Here is a 14715-nt window from a genome sequence, read left to right as displayed (position 1 = left end):
AAAAATTTCCTAGACAACAAAACCACTTCTATTCCCACAGAACTGTTTGAAAACACTTAGCTTTGCCAAAACAGGGGTCTTCCCCTCACATTTTAGCAAGAACATCCCCCTTCAGACTATAAGCTCCTCATGGGCAGGAAACATGTCTTTCAACTCTACTGTCCTGTTCTCTCTCAAACACCTAGCACAGTGCTCTGCACACAGTATGCACTCAAGCGATATCAGTGATTGGCTGATTAGGGAATTATGGAACATTTGCCCAACAACAAGAGCTCTGTGGAGACAGCAGAATCGGCCAAGGTGAGTACAGGCGCGTTCTCATCTTGAGCTACGTTGAGTTTCAACAAATAGTACAACGACATTTCTAAATTTATACCCGTTTCAGCTTTACAACCCATTGGTTTCGGTTTACAACTTTAGCCACATTTTTTTAATGGCATTTGTTAAGCTTACTAGGGGTCAGGCATTGTACTAAGTACTGGGGCAGACATAGGCTAATCAGGTTGGACACAGTCGTGTCCCACATGAGGCTCAAAGAATTAATCCCCATTTTATAGATGAGGTAACAGACACAGAGAATTTAAGTGACTTGCCCAAGGTCACACAGCAGACAAGGCAGAGCTGGAATTAGAACTGAGGTTCTTCTGACTCCCAGGCCTGTGCTCTATCTACTAGATCAGACTGCTTCACGCACACTTTTTGGTAGGGTACTCCGGGAGTGCAGATGGTAGAGCCGAGCTGCAATGGAAAATGGGGAGAAAACAAAAAGGAGGGGGCAGAATGGAGGAGGGGGCGGGTTTAGAGGTGGTGGCCCTATCTGATTTCATGTCCATTTTACTTCTAAAGAAATAAAAATTAACTAGTCTATCGTGGAATCTCTCTGATTCATAAATACACTAGTAGAGTTTTATGACTCACCTATTATTGATTGAGAACATAATTCTGGGAAAATTTTAGTACAACATGATATTCTAAACTTGGTTCAGGAATCAATCTGCTATTTATAATATTGTTTCATTGGGAAATCTGGTTCCAATCAACATTGCTTCAACTTAGGACACAACTGTATCATAAATTTGAAGACAGCTTGAATAACCCAAGTTTTCTGTAACACAATCGGGGGTTGTGAAAGAACGCAGTCCTCATTTTATAGGCAAACTGGGTGTACTACAAATTGAAGCATTTCTGAATTTAAAAAAAACAAAGCCTTGATATTCCCATTATTGGGAATATACTTTTATGATATTGCTAACTACTGACATAGAACTGAGTTTAACCCTCACAAATCTAAATTTGGAAACATTAGGAAGTATTGCTTATTATATATGCTCTACATTGATGAATAGGCTTAAAAATTCATATGTGCCAGATTATAAATGGAAACAGAAGCAAATCCATTCATAAGGAGAACTGTAAAAAAGGAGCTAGAAAAAGATGACAAGTAGATTATAAGCTACTGTACAGACGAGTGCAAGATGATAACTAGAATATAGGCACAAGAAAAGTTCTTTAACAAGGTAAGCTCTATCAATCAATCAGGGGTATTTATTGAGTGCTTACTGTGTGCCAGAGCACTGTATTAAGCACTTGGCAGAGTACAATTCAAGAGTTGAAAGACATGTTCCCTGCCCATAACAAGATTACATTCTAGAGGGGATGACGGACATCAATATAAATAAATTACAGATATGTACATAAGTGCTGTGGGACTTAGAAGGCTTTCTCCATGTGTCACTCAAGTTAGACCCAAGGATAGAGATGAAGGAGGGAAACCTCAGAAATTACTAGAACAGGTTAAAAAAAAATCACTCCTGTGACAATCTCTGAAAGAGCTAATCTGCTTACATAGTAGGAATTTCCTGGTGACTCATCTTGGAACGCAGCCAGCTGTAGAGGAAGCCGCCCCATGGCCATTTTAAGGAACAGTTGGGACAAGGAGCAGAAGAGGTTCTTACTGGGGTCCAAAGGAAGTGGATCACGGTAATTATGTGAATTGGTGGCAGTCCCCCTCAAGTGTCTGAAAATCCCAAGGGAGGGGTCTGGGGTGGGGGTGTGAATTCGAAACCTGAGATTCCCCAAGAGAGGCTGGAGAGGGATGGGCCAGAGGAAGTTGGGACAAGACCCATGCAGGAAGGCAGTCAGGGTCTTCTTGGGGCAGGGTGGGGAGGCAGGAGGTGATGAAAGTCGACCCTTGAGGAAAAGCAGGTTGGAAAAAGGGGAAAAGACACTTGGATTGGGGTTCTTTTTATCTTTATGGTCTAATGTATTCATTACAATTATTCCAATTTTTTTTTTAATTAAAGGCAGCTAGAGCTCTAACCTCCATGTCTGTGCTTAGGAGGGGCCTGGGTGGCTCCCGGTGGTAGGAGGAGGAGGGGGAGGATGAAGATGAGGAGTGGAACCACATGTGGCCAGGAAGCTGAGGGACATCTGGCGACTGGCCGGACCCCCCCAGTGATTCCCTTGCTGTTCGCGGCTAATCATCAAGGAACAGTGCTCTGCACACAGTAAACACTTAAAAAATACAAGTGAACAATAAATAAGATTGAATGAACCAATGGGTGGTGGCAGCAGTCAGAGATGTCAAAGAAAGGAGTTTAATTTTCGGGGCCCCCCAATTCTCACAAGTCTAGGAAAGGGAAAAAACCGGGGGGATTCTACACCTTGCAGACATTGCTGGGCAACCGGACATTGGTCCTGGGGAGCATTCTGGCTAGGCGATGGGCTGAGGCGATCCGGGACCACTTAGTCATGTTATAATAGAGAACCTTGTGGATGACTTCTGAACACTCAGACTTCACTCTCTACTGTCCTTAATACCTTTTACTTTATTGAGGGAAGAGTCAATGTCCGCTAGAGAAAGTAGGAAGCTCTGCTCTGGAAACATAAAAGAAAAGTATTCTCCCAGTGTAACTAGGACTTTGCCTTTATTTGGAATTTAATATACCATGGATTAAAATGCTCTCACTTCAACTCTTGAAAAACATAAAATGACCTCCATGCTAATAATGAACTGCTTTCCTATGCCCAGAGATATTTACCATCTGTATCACCACCTGTTGAGAGGCCACCAAAAACAGGAAGATTGACTGATTCCAAACACCAAGAAGTGTAATTGATCTGTAAACTTGCAACCGAGAACTCCCCTTGTGTTTGCGGGCTGGGAGAGTTCTATAAAAAGAACACTTTCTTTACAGGCAGCAAAACCAGTACTAATACAGTAACATACTTCAGAGGCAAAGAATGGTTGCAAAGGGTTATGATGACATGCTGTAAGATTCCTGTTTTAACTCTTCAAAAAAATGTCATATAATGGTGTACAATAATTTACAATCTACATTCAACAGAGATTTTTGTACCAACAAGAACTAAATGATAATCATACCATTGCCCCTTGAATGCAAATTGGAGGCAAAAATTTATAAGAAATAGCCTTCCCCAGGTTTCAAAGATTCAGTCAGGGCCACAGAGTGAATGAGACCTTCAAGATCAATTATTTTTGCCAAATGATAATCATATCCAAGGGGCATTTCACCAGTCCACAGACAGGGAGACTAACAGCTAGATGCAGGAGACTAGAGAAACAGTCCTATCCCCTAACCTTTCATGCAAAATCTACTCTGAGCATGGCCCTGGGACATACGACCCATTTTGGGTATGTCTCAGAGAAAGCTTTAGAGAAAGCTAATGTGATCACATCCCCTGTGAGAAAACAATAAAAAGGCTTGGCTGCATAAATCTCTCCTCTATCTTGTTTTTTAAAAACAAAACAAAAAAACCCAAAGAACAAAAAAACTCTCAGAAGGAATTTTCACGATTTCATCGTACCCCAACATGCAGCCTTTCAAAAATGATATATATAGAGCGACAGAACCAGGAACTCTTTAAATAGGAATAGATATGGAAATAGAATGCAGTAGGTATGCAGATCCATTGCAAAGATCCCTTGAAAGTTTTTCTAATTATGGTTTCAAATCCTGGGCCTTATTTTTGAAAGATGAAACAAGGCCAAGCAATAAAATATTTTTAATTTGGAAAATACACAAAAAAATTAATTCCAAAACAAATGCTTAGGTGAATGTTACAGCAAAATTTAAAACCAGGCAGCTGAGTGTTGTTCTATTAAAACTATCCCTCCAGAGCCATAAAAGTATATGAGACTACCAAAAAGTATGTGTAGCCCCTAAATTGAAATATTTCAAGTGAGGATAGATTAAATTCACAGATTAAATTTTACATTTATTTATTGGGCATTTTTCATTCATTTATTCATTCATTCATTCAATCATATTTATTGAGGGCTTACTGTGCGCAGAGCACTGTACTAAGCGCTTGGGAAAGTACATTCTTGTAAACTCCTGGTTCAAACAAGCTATGTCTTGGCTCTGTCTGTTCCTCTGTGTAACTTTAATACAACTGTCTGTTATTCCGTTTCACATGACTTTCTCCAGGCAGCCAGAGCTAAATATCAGCAGTGAGCTGCACTACTACTATATATAGGATTGCTTATACACCTAATCCTTAACATTGCATTTTTATGCAATAACCCTAATTTTTAGGCCTCTCGCTGAGGTATATGCATGGCAGCACAGAAAAACTTGTTTTTACAGTGCTATCCACCAACTGAGTCAGTTGGTCAGTCCATCGTATTTATTGAGTGCTTACTGTGTGCAGGAGCACTGTATTAAGCGCTTGGGAGAGTACAATATAACAGACCTATTCCCTGCCCACAACAAGCTTACAGTGTAGAGGAACTGAATCATCAAGAAACACACTGTTCCATAATAATAAATTACAGCTTTTGTTAAGTGCTTACTCTGTGCCAAAGGTAGGTACAAGATAATCACGGCAGACACAGTCCATCCCACATGGGGCTCAGGGTCTAAGTAGGAGGGAGAACAAGTGTATAATCCCCATTTTATAAATGAGAAAACTGAAAGCCCATAGAAGAGAAGTGACTTGTCCAAAGTCACTAAGCAGGCAAGCGACAGAGCTGTGATGAAGAATTCAGGTCCTCTACCTCTCAGGCTTGGGCACAAAGTATAGCTCAAGCAAAGAAAGCAATGTTTTTCTTATAGTGGCAGGGGTTATGCTCTTGAATAACGTCATGTTATAGTATGCCTGTCTGTACAGACACTGTGCACACTCACGCAATGGTTTTTTCCAACACTGTTCTGTATTCTGACTGAGAAATATCCACTAACTTCCCAACTACTCCAATTTATTCAACCCTTGCAACAAACACCTTGGCTTTGACAGGGATAGGAAGGTGTAGCTACAAGCAGTGAAGCAGTATGGCTTGATGGAAAGAGCACGGGCCTGGGAGTCAGAAGTTCCTGGGTTCTAACCCCAGTTTCACCATGTCTGCTGCGTTACCTTGGACAAGTCATTTAACTTCTCTGGGCCCCAGTTCCCTCATCTGTAAAAAGGGGATTAGGCATTTAATCCCATGTGGGATAGGGACTGGGTCCAACCTGATTAATTTGTATCTACGCTAGTTCTTAGAACAGTGCTTGGCACCTAATAAGTGTCAAGTAACAAGTATCATAATTATTGTTAAGGAGAAGTGAACAGGTGGGCAGTTGTAGTAATGATGAATGCAGCTGAGGTTAAAATTAAAGCTGGAAAAACACAAAAAATTATGGTACAAAGGGACTGTGGAGCAGAACGTACTAATGGGGTTGGGGGAAATGGAGGAGTTTAGGATGCATGGGCGGAGCGGGGATCAACAAAGTTTTTGGGAACGAAGAAGGGCAGGGAGAAGGCAAGGAGAGGATTAACTCTGAAATGAATCTTAACTCGTAACATGAAAGTCTACAGGAAACTGTACCCCACAAAACACCACTTTTTTGAAAAATATAAGCCAGGTATATCATGGGGCACTCAAAATATGGAAACACTTGTATAAACAGGGCTTGAAAGTTCATCCCTTACTACTAGAATGGGAAGCTAGAGATACCAAAAAAAAAATCAACTCTCCTATCAGATGTCTTTAACAACGCTCCTTAAAAAATATCTCTAAATGTTCAAATATTCGATAACCCTGTGTGACAGTGGGCCAGTCACTTAACTTCTCTTTACCTCAGTTTCCTCATTTGTAAAGTGGAAGATTCAATACCTGTTCTTCCTCCCACTTAGACCATGCAACAAGGGCAGTCCTGCTCTTCTAGACTGCTCTCCCTCTCCAGATTGTAAACTAGGTCTGGGCAGGGAATGTGTTGTGTTGTACTTTCTCAAGCACTTAGTACAGTGCCCTGAACACAGTAAGTGCTCAGTAAGTACAACTGATTGATTGACTGACCTGATTAACTTGTATCTACCCCAGTGCTTAGAACAGAGCTTGACACATAGTAAGTGCTTAACAAATGTAATAATAATGATACAATCAGATACTCATCGCCCCCCCAACCCCAGTTCTGGTTACCAGCCTCAACTAATTAAAATTTGAAACAGGAGTCGATAACCAGAAATGGATAGAAGTCCCCCTCAACAATAATTTTGGAAGTCAGTCTCAAGATCATACATCATAGAGAGGTGAAGGGAACAGTACTTTTAAAAACAGACTTACATTTAAGCAATATCCATGCTATAACGAGCCACCTTATAGCAGGGTCTCAATGTACCCCCATTTGAAATTACGATAAACAACAAAATACGTTTAGCTCTTCTCAATAAACCCAAGGCTTATATCATTTTAAAAGAACATGACAATCAATTGTTTTTCTTGACAGAGCACGGGTCTGGGAGTCAGAAGGCCAAGGGTTCTAAGACTGGCTTTGCCACTTGCCTGTGTGATCTTGGGCAAATCGCTTCACTTCTCTGTACCTCAGTTACCTCATCTGTAAAATGGGAATTGAGACTGTGAACCCTGAGCCCCACATGGCACGGGCACTGTGTCCAACCTGATTTGCTTGAATCCATCCCAGTGTTTAGTACAGTGCCTGGCACATGGTAAGTGCTTAATAAATACTACCATTATTATTATACTCTACCAAGTGTTTACCACAGTGCCTTGCACACAGTAAGTGTTCCATAAATACCACTGACTGACTGTGCAGGGCAGCACAATAAAATTACTACCTTCCTCCTTACACTGTGAGGACCATGAGAGACAGGGACTTTGTCCAATCTGATTATCCTAAATCTACCCCAGCACTTAGTACAGTGTTTAGTACAGAGTAAGCACTTAATTAGCATTTACTATTATTAGTAGTAGCAGTAGTAGACACAATCACTGTCTTCAGGCTTACAATTTTTCACATCAAGAAATTCTGCTAATATTCACTAACTGAAAATGAACATAAACTACAAACTCAGTTAACAATTGCTTCCTTCCCCACTTCAGATCTACCCCCGAGATTTATAGGCATATATTGGATGATAATAATAATATGAATATTGGCACTGAGTGCTTACTATGCGCTTGCTACACAGTGACTGGATAAAATCAGAAGTGTCTTTTACCAAACCACAGGATTAGTGCCAGGCTCCAAAGTATACATTAGAGTGGAATCTGAGTGGAGACAATAAATACAATTAAATACAATATGTAAGACTGTGAGCCTGATTTGGGACAGAGACTGTGTCCAACTTTATTTGCTGTGGCCAAAATACAAACGACTTGTAGCTTTCAGAAGACTTTCAAAGGAGTTAGCAGCTTTATTTCCCTCCCTTTGTTCATTCTCTGCCTCAGTACTGAAGTTTGGACAAGTTTTGGAGAAAATGCATGGCTTTGTGGTTAGAGCCCAGGAATCTAGGTTCTAATCCAGGTGCTGCCACCTGCCTGATCTACTATAACCTTGAGCAAGTCACTTAACTTCTCTGTGCCTGTTTCCTCATCATCTGTAAAAGGGGGATTAAATAAATGGCTGTTTTCCCTCCCTCTGAGACCGCAAGGCCCATGTGGAAAAATGGACTGTGCCTGATCTGAGCTGATCCTATCTACCTGAGTACTAAGCACAATCATTCCTGTTATTATTATTGAAATTTCAGGACTCTGAGCCACTCCAACCTGGGATTTATTCTTGGTTTGGTTTCTAGGTAAAGAAAGAAGAAAAAAAAATCTGTTTTCCCATTACAAAAAAGTAGTAGTCCCATTATGGGAAGTTGTATTTCAAATTAATAACTTACTTTTGCACTGATTTGAAATGTATACTATATATTTGTCTTCTCCTTCAATAGGAGAGGTTAGAAATAAGGGAGTTTAGAGGCTGAAATGCTACTGGTGCCTTTCTACTTGTTTTGTTTTGTTGTCTGCCTCCCTCTTCTAGACTGTGAGCCTGTTGTTGGGTAGGGATTGTCTCTATCTGTTGCCAAACTGTACTTTCCAAGTGCTTAGTATAGTGTTCTGCACACAGTAAATGCTCAGTAAATATGACAGAATGAATGAATAATCTTAAATTAGGGGAGAAGCTGGCATGACTCAGGAATAATTAAACTCTTACCAGCATCATATATAATCTACATATATGCACACACAGGGAGCTGCAAGGCTGCAATTTCAGTGGATAATAACAATTGTGGTATTTATTAAGCACTTACTATGTGCCAAGCACTGGGATAGATATAAGATAATCAGGTCCCACATGAAGCTCAAGTCTAAGTAGGCGGGAGAAGACGTATTGAATCCCCATAGGGAGTACATTCCTACTTGCCTAATAAATATTTTTCATTTTTTGGTATATCCCTTCAAAATTATCTTACAGAACATTCCTTATAAACTTGCAATGGGATTGGATAAACATAGCAACCATTTTGGAGTTATTTCCCTCACATGAATTCAGAAATACCATCCATGCTATAAATATGGAGCTACTGAAAAAGACTTTTTAAACATTGTGTAAATCCGAATATTACCAAATGAATGTTTTGGAGTAATCTAGGAGTAACTGTTTGGGGAAGAAATGGAAGGATACCAAGATAACTCTTATGATCTTCAAGAATAAAGTAACACAGGCTTTCTCCCCAAGGATACACTCCAGCTTCCACATTATACAGGGGATTCTCTTTTCTTCCTGCTTCCAAGGTACTCAGTACATCTACCTGGCTACCTAAAAGACACTCTGAAGGCACTCAGGTCTTCCAAGAAACGGGGGCAGAACGAGCTTCAGAGCTGGGACAAAGATTCTATTTTTGCTTCTTCCTAATCCCCAAGAAGGTGGGTGGCTGCCTGCCTATTTGGGACCTTGAAGAACTGAATCGGTGCCCAGTAAAAGAAAAATTCCAGATGGCCTCTTAGAAAGGATCCTCCACACACACACTGCCTCCGAAACCTGGCAGATAGAGTACATTGCTAACATAACAGCGGTGCTGATGGCTCAACGGTCACATCGCTCAACAATCTGGAGTCATGTCCACACTGGACCCAACACAGTCCATCCACAATGTTCTATCTGGACCAGTAAGAGAACACTTGCTCCAGAGTCCTATGCTGGGAATCTCTACAACTGGGGATGGAAGCAGCATTGCATAGTATAAAGAGCACAGACCTGGGAGTCAGAGGACCTAGGTTCTAATGCCAGCTCCACTGCTTGTCTGAGTGACCTTGGGCAAGTCAGTTAACTTCTCTGGCCTCAGTTACTGAATCTATATAATAAGGATTAAGACTATGAGCCCCATGTGGGACAGGGACTGTATCCAACCTGATTATCTTGTATCTAACCCAGAACTTAGTACAGTGCCTGGCATTTGGTAAGGTTTAATAAATTCCATTAAAAAACCTGGATAGAGAACAATAGAGTTTGCCTCTCTTGCTTACTTGCTGGGAATGGAAGACCTTGCTGGCCGTTAAACTCCTTACAAGTGATATTTGGATTCCCAAGTTGTCTAAGGACCACTCAGTTACTAGAGAAAGCATGTAATTTTCTCCTCTCTAGAGAAATTCAAGTTCACCAAACTCTGCTCTAGGACACTGAACATACATATTCATTCATAGGTATCACGTATAGTACAGTTCCCAAATATGAGCCCCACCTGCCTGAGACAAATGAAGGACCATGGCCTAGAAGCAATGTGTGGACCAGTGGAAAAGAGTAGAGGTCTCGGAGTCAGAAGATCTAGGTTCTAATCCCGCTCCACCACTTGGCCGCTGCACAACCTTGGACAAATCACTTAACTGCCATACCTCAGTTTCCTCCTCTGAAAAATATGGGTTCAATAACTGTTCTCCTTCTTACTTAGAACTGTGAGCCCCATGTGGATTAGGGACTTTACTCCAAATCTGCATATACCTGATCTACCCTGGCATTTAACCAATACCACAATTATTAGTGCTATTATTTTATTTGATGCCGATCTCAGTACCCTGATCCATTGACTGTTCCGCCCTTTGCATCCTGGAGAACTTCACTCACGAGAAGCAGACCAGACTCAGGCGGCTAGTCAAATTACAATGCACACAGAAGCCAAATCCATGTTTCAAATCCCTATTCAGGGTAAGCCAGGCACACTCTCCTACAGTGATCTAACACCTGGGAGTACTAGTGAGTGTAAATCATCAATAGGGACTACCCCATTCATTGGAACATGAATGTTATTCTCCTCCAGCTGGCCTTTTGACCCCTGTCAAAGTTACTGTTACTTCTGACCAGCAGGTAAGCAAACTCTAGGCTTTGGCTGAATTCTCAATAGTATTGTTTAAGGAGTGGAGGCCCCTGGAGGGATTGTGGCTGGGGTGAAGGGGTTTAGAGACTGCATGGGTGCTCCTGGAATGCTCCTTTCTATCTCGAGTGCCAATAAACTGAAGTGTCCCAACACAAAGGTTGGAATTGCTTCACCATGTTGGATGACGGGTTGCAGATTGCTGGGATCCTGAAGGTGCACGCGGCGTGGCTCAGTGGAAAGAGCCTGGGCTTTGGAGTCAGAGGTCATGGGTTCGAATCCCGGCTCTGCCCCTTGTCAGCTGTGTGACTGTGGGCAAGTCACTTCACTTCTCTGGGCCTCAGTTCCCTCATCTGTAAAATGGGGATTAAGACTGTGAGCCCCACGTGGGACAACCTGATTCCCCTATGTCTACCCCAGCGCTTAGAACAGTGCTCGGCACATAGTAAGCGCTTAACAAATACCAACATTATTATTATTATATTTACTTAAGGAACAAGTGCTAAGGTCCACATGCCCTCTCCCACAAGAAGAGGACCCAGGCTCCTCCTCTAGAAGATCCTCTAGACTCCTGTCTGTTAGATCTTCTAGGCAAAGTACATATAAGAGGTCATAGTTCATACGGTAGAGAGACCCACAGTTACTTTCTGGAACGACCTTGGGTAGCAGTGATGTCACTGACTTGATCTGGGGGGCTGGGGCTAGCGGCTGCACAGTCTCTACCTGCCCACCCATGAAATCCATGAAGGGGGAAGGTCATGGTATTGGGGATTGGTATCCCCTCCCTCACTAGCAGCATAGCCTGGTGGCATGAGCACGGGCCTGGGAGTCAGGACATGGGCTCTAATCCCGGATCCATCACTTGTGACCTTGGACAAATCACTTAACTTCTCTGTGCCTTGGTTATCTCATCTATAAAATAGGGATAAAGACTGAGCCTCATGTAGTATAGGGACTGTGTCCAACCTGATTACTTTGTATTTATCCCAGCACCCTGGTGGCATGTAGTAAGTGCTTAACAAGTAACAAAATTATTATTATTATTATTGCTAGGAAGCCCCTGATTCATACTCGGCTAAGGCAGCAGGGACCCTGCTCTGAATGTTAAACCCTGGCAATGTCAACTAGCTTTTCTGGGGTCCCCAGAAAGGTAGGGAAGGAACAGCTTCAGGATGGGCACATGTGCACAATGGAGCCAGTTGCTTTTGAGGAGGCCCCAAGCTAGGGTGCAGCTGAACCTGAAAAGATGCATAATTTGGCTCAGAATCAATCGGATTTATTGAGCGTTTCCTGTGTGAAGAGCACTACACTAAGCGCTTGGGAGAGGATGATATAGCAATATAACAGAGATGGCAGACATATAAGCTCCTTGGAAAAGAAAACACAAACTGTGAGGGGTTTTGGTTTTTTTTTTGTTTGTTTGTTTTAAAGGCAAGGGGGTGGTATTGGAAATGCAGCCCAGTGTGAATACTTGACCTGAGAGCCAAGGAGGCTGCTATTACCCAACCACTAGCCACGTGCCTGTGTTTCTGAGGGGAGAGAAGCCAAGCTGCTCCTGTAGTTTTGCAATAAATCTTTCAGCTCTCCTCTAGCCTCTCTTCACAAGTGTGCTTCGGGCAACTTTCTCAGGTGCCTGCCAGCAAAGGGGGAGCGTGTGACGGAGTGGTCGCATGCTCCTCATCTGGAGAGAGGCCTGACCCAGCTTTCTAGAACTAAGCTTTATCTGTTATGCCGTTTCCTCCACAGGAAAGCGGGAATGGAGGGGCCGTGGTTGGGGAGGGAGTCCTGGCAGTGAGAGACCGGAAACCCTTCTCTAACCTCAGAGTGCTGGTGTGAAGAGAAGAACAAGAAATGGGACAAGGCCCGAGAGGCTCTGAATGAAGTGGCAGCCTCACAGCTGTGGCCAAAATCCAAAGGTCTTTTAGCCTTTCTAAGGAACTAGCAGCTTTATTTTCCTCCCTTTGTTCATTTTCTGCCTCAGAACTACTGAAGTACGGAGAAGTTCTGGAAAAACTATATGGCCTTGTGGCTGGAACCCAGGATGGGGAGTCAGGAGATCTGGGTTCTAACTCAGGTGCTGCTGCCTGCCAGACCTACTTGACTTCGGCAAGTCACTTAACTTCGCTGTCCCTGTTTCCTACTCATCTGTAAAATGGGGATTAAATAAATACCTGTTCTCACTCCCTCTGAGACTACAAGCCTCAAGTGGAAAAATGGACTATTTCTGATCTGATCGTAGCTATCCGAGAACTTAGCACGATGCTGGGCACAAAATAAGGCTTAAAAAATACAACAATCATTATTGAAATTTCAGGACTCTGAGCCATCTTAACCTGGGTCTGCGACCTTTGGACATTTGATATTTGCCTTATCCCCAACCCCAAAGCCCGTATGTACCTATCTTTCAATTATAAATTTATTCATATTCATGTCTGTCTCCCCCTCTAGACTATAAGCTCGTGGTGGGCAGGGAACGTGTCTGTTCATTCTGTTGCACTGTACTCTCCCAAGCAATTAGTACAGCGCTCTGCACATAGTTAGCGCTCAATAAATAAGATTGAATGATTTTTTGGGGTGGTGGGCTCTTCAGATCAAGGCAGGACTACCGTTAGGAAACTCCATTATGTGGATGGGAACTTCCCTCCCCACCTACTCAAAATTCAAGTGCAGGAATGCTAGAACCTGACAGGATCTGAGGAAATGGGACTGAAAGCTCATTGTGAGCTGGGAATGTGTCTGTTTACTGTTGTACTGTACTCCCCCATGCACTTAGTACAGTGCTCTGCACACAGTAAGCACTCAATAAATACAACTGAATGAAATGGGAAACCTCTTAGTAGAGGCAATGGGTGGGCCAAGGGGGAGTAGCATTCTCTCCTCTGCTGCCTCAGGCTTCTAGCCGCTAGGAGGGTCTCTCAGGTCTTCACAGCAAGGTGTCTGGAGGGAAACTAAAATGGAGACTTTTCCGCTTCTCTGGGAACATGGTAGAACATGGTGGACTTTCTGATCAGGCTGTTAGCTCTCCAAAGAGGGAGTTCTAAGCCCTGACATGGATGAGTGCAGGAGTAATTGGGGTGGCTACCAGAATGATCATCTGGCATCTCTGGAGACAATTCAGAAAGCTGCAGTTGATACAACTGTTCTTCTATTGTCATTCAAAAACCTGAATTCTGAGAGTAAAAGCAAATGTGAAAGGATTAATATTTGATGTAACTATTAAGGAGTCTAGGTTTAGACATTAAAACACTCACAAAAAGTCAATCCATTCTTCAAAGCTAAACTCACAAGGGACCTCTCCAAACAGATAGCAAAAAAGCCTTTGCTTAACAAGAAGTGGAGTTTGGGAGATTTTGAAATAATGTTGCACACAATTAGAGCAACTTCTAAACTAAAACATTCTTTTACAAAAATAGAAAGATGAGTTGCTAATTCCATAAGGTCAAGATCTTCTGGACCATCAATCCAATTGCTCTATTAAGCGGGTCCCTAAAGGCCTTAATGCTTGACATGCATTAAAAGAGAGATCTGCCAAACATATTTTACATTACTGTTGAGGAATTCTCAAATTAATCACCGTTTTCTACAAAAAGTGCGTTGTTTTTGTGAGAAAAGAGGACAGAGAAAATCCAGTGCTCCTCTCTGTGGGTTTATGCAACTGTGATCCCTACAGAGATCTGCTCCTTTGAGAGCTGAATGTTTTCTGACTGTATAATCTTTGGCCTCACATCTATTTATAAACTATTTCTTTAAAAATTGCTTGACTCAGTTAACTCAGTAATATACAATTTTAAATTAAAAATCCCTAGTCCATCCTATCTTTGAGCCTGAACAAATTTGAAAGGATAATAGGTCTGTTTTAAAACATCTTTACACCAAAAATTATTATAGCCAATGATACAATTTTCCCTCCATCAATATTTATCCTCTTTGAAGTGAAGTTTGGTACTGGTTATAAAAAGGAATGGGGATCCTTTTTTCACATAATTTTCTCCCCAAAACTCAAAAGTCTCAAAAGATAATTTTAGGGCTATGCAAGACTATAAACACACAGTCTTCATGTCTCGTCAATACGGGAACAAATTACTCCTTAGTATTCGTTACTTTGAGGCATATGTT

General features: G+C 42.0%; 1 protein-coding gene across 3 annotated transcripts in view; it reads right to left on the bottom strand.

Annotated features, from left to right (window-relative positions):
- Positions 1 to 14715, bottom strand: part of CUL1 (cullin 1) — a 77053-nt gene that overhangs the window by 33822 nt on the left and 28516 nt on the right. The window lies entirely within an intron of this gene.

The sequence above is a fragment of the Ornithorhynchus anatinus genome, chromosome 4, assembly GCF_004115215.2.
Source record: "Ornithorhynchus anatinus isolate Pmale09 chromosome 4, mOrnAna1.pri.v4, whole genome shotgun sequence".
Lineage (NCBI taxonomy): Eukaryota > Metazoa > Chordata > Mammalia > Monotremata > Ornithorhynchidae > Ornithorhynchus > Ornithorhynchus anatinus.
Note: the sequence above shows the minus strand (reverse complement) of the source record. Positions and strands in the feature narration are given on the sequence as shown.